Source organism: Cebus imitator, unplaced genomic scaffold, assembly GCF_001604975.1.
Source record: "Cebus imitator isolate Cc_AM_T3 unplaced genomic scaffold, Cebus_imitator-1.0 Scaffold266, whole genome shotgun sequence".
NCBI classification, from domain to species: domain Eukaryota; kingdom Metazoa; phylum Chordata; class Mammalia; order Primates; family Cebidae; genus Cebus; species Cebus imitator.
In genome coordinates this window covers 3045337-3047914 of record NW_016107581.1, presented here as the reverse complement: position 1 = coordinate 3047914, position 2578 = coordinate 3045337, and the positions used below count along the sequence as shown (strand labels likewise).

Below are 2578 nucleotides of genomic sequence, written 5' to 3'. Positions count from 1 at the left end.
GGTGGCACGTGCCTGTAATCCCAGCTACTCAACTTGGGAGGCTGAAGCAGGAGAATCACTTGAACCCAGGAGGTTGCAGTGAGCCGAGATAGAGCCACTGCACCCCAGCCTAGATAACAGAGCAAGACTCTGTCTCAAAAAAAAAAAAAAAAAAAAAAAAAAAAAAAACTTGACTAAGGTCAATACCACCTTAGGGATGAATGGTCAATAACGCAGGAACAAGTATCTCTGATTGAGAGGCCACCTCATACCTGTCCTAAAATAATATTCTTGGGCCAGGTGCTATGGCTTACACCTGTAATCCTAGCACTTTGGGAGGCCAAAGCAGGTGGATCACGAGATCAGGAGTTCGAGACCAGCCTGGCCAACGTGGTGAAACCCCGTCTCTACTAAAAATACAAAAATTAGCGAGGCGTGATGGTAGGCACCTGTAGTACCAGTTACTCAGGAGGCTGAGGCAGAAGAGTCGCTTGAACCTGGGAGGTGGAGGTTGCATTGAGCCGAGATCATCCCACTGCACTCCAGCCTGGGTGACAAAGTGAGACTCATCTCAAAAAAAAAAGAAAGAAAGAAAGATAGATAGATAGATAGATAGATAGATAGATAATAACATTCTTGAACTACTTGTTACATGAGTTTAAAAAAGAAAAATACTCCAAATTACATTGCCAGAACCCAGCCTCCCTTCTGAAAAATAGCATCCTTATCCCCAAAGAAAAAACTCTAGAATCACCTCTCATTTCACTGATGGTTCTTCATGTGCTTTTTCCTTTCACTCATGGGTACTATAAATATTTATTATATTCAATGATCTATTTATATAACCTTTCAATTTTTTATTATCCAGTTATCTGGTTGCCCTCTGTAAGACCTGCTGCTTCCATGTTGTCAATCTTAAATTACAATGGAAAAAGAAGATATACCTGCAAAATGCCTTCTTACAAGTTATATTTGGAGTCCTAAAGGTGTCCTCTTCCAAGGAGAGATGGGCCATCCATGCTGAAACAAGCAAGATACAAGTCAGTATGGAAAGTTTCTTATTGTATCTCGAGTTTCAAGAGGGATTGATGAGGACAACTTCACACGTACTTTTGGTGGCCAGCTGCATAAATGTAAGTATATATGGACAATTGCATGGGCCTCTTTTTTTTTTTTTTAAGGAAAACTTCTATTGTTTTAATTATTTTTATGTACAGAAAACTGAACAGTGTACATTTAACCCAGTTTCATGGCAAGTTCTTTAGCCTTTGCCTTTTCGAGCTTGGCGATGCGAGCCACAGACCTGGGACCCAGGACATTGCCTCCCCAGTGACGGCAGATCTCATCCTATCTGTTATTGTAATTGGTCCTGGTTGCTTCCACCAGCTTAGCCAAAGCGCCTTTGTCTTCCGAGTTACCCTGTGTGAAGGCGACAGTGGTGCAGGTCTTCCTGTGAACTAGACATCCCAGTCTTGCCTTCCCCTTGATAATGCAGTAAGGGACCCCCATTTTACGACACAGGGCAGGCACGGAGACAACGAGCAAAATGGGATCCACGTCGTGTGCAGTCACCACCAGCTGAGCTTTCTTGTTCTCCACCAAGGTGGTGATGGTGTTGACTCCTGCTAGAAGGACAGGTGGTTTCTTCGTGGGGACGTCCCCTTTGCCAGCTGCTTTCTTCTCGGCCCGGGCCAACAGCCTCTGCTGCTTCTCTTGCTTCGTCTCTGGTCTATACTTGTGGGCCAGCTTCAGCAGCTGAGTAGCGTTTGGCGGTCCAGGGCCTGTGTGAACTGGTTAATTGCAGGGGGCACTTTCAGCCGCTTATAGAGGATGGCTCTCTGCCGCTGCAGCCTGATACAGCGGGGCCATTTCACAACGCAGTGAGGTCTCTTTTGGGCTGGATGTCCTGTCCAATGCCAAAATTCTTAGGCCTTTTCTCAAACAGGGGATTCACCACTTTCTTGGCCTCCTGCTTCTTCACGACAGCAGGGGCCAGAGCCACCTTCTTCCCCCTGGCCATCTTTCCTTTCGGCATCTTGGGCGGCGGGAAGAGAGCTGCATTGGCCTCTTAACTCGTCTACCTGCTTCCACCGTGAACCCCTCAAATCTGTGTGCCAAAAAGTTCTTTCTAAAATGAAAACGATCAAATCACTTCCCCTGCTTAAAATTTTTTCTTTTTCTTTTTTTTGAGACGGAGTCTCGCTCTGTCGCCCAGCCTGGAGTGCAGTGGCACGATCTCGGCTCACTACAGCCTCCACCTCCCGGGTTTGAGAAATGTTCTGCCTCAGCCTCCTGAGTAGCTGAGATTAGCAGGGATTCCAGGCACCTGCCATCACATCTGGCTATTTTTTTTACTTTTAGTAGAGACAGCGTTTCACAATATTGGCCAGGCCTCCTGACCTCATGATCCACCTGCCTCAGCCTCCCAAAGTGTTGGGATTACAGGCCTGAGCCACCAACCCCAGCCCCCTCTCCCTTTTTTTTGTGATGGAGTTTCGCTGTCTCCCTCTTGTTGCCCAGGTTTTAGTGCAATGGCAGGATCTCAGCTCACCGCAACCTCCACCTCTCGGATTCAAGCAATTCTCCTGCCTCAGCCTCC

General features: G+C 46.9%; 1 pseudogene; it reads right to left on the bottom strand.

Annotated features, from left to right (window-relative positions):
- Nucleotides 1-1180: 1180 nt before the first annotated feature.
- LOC108283949 lies at nt 1181-2025 on the bottom strand (annotated as a pseudogene).
- Nucleotides 2026-2578: the final 553 nt, after the last annotated feature.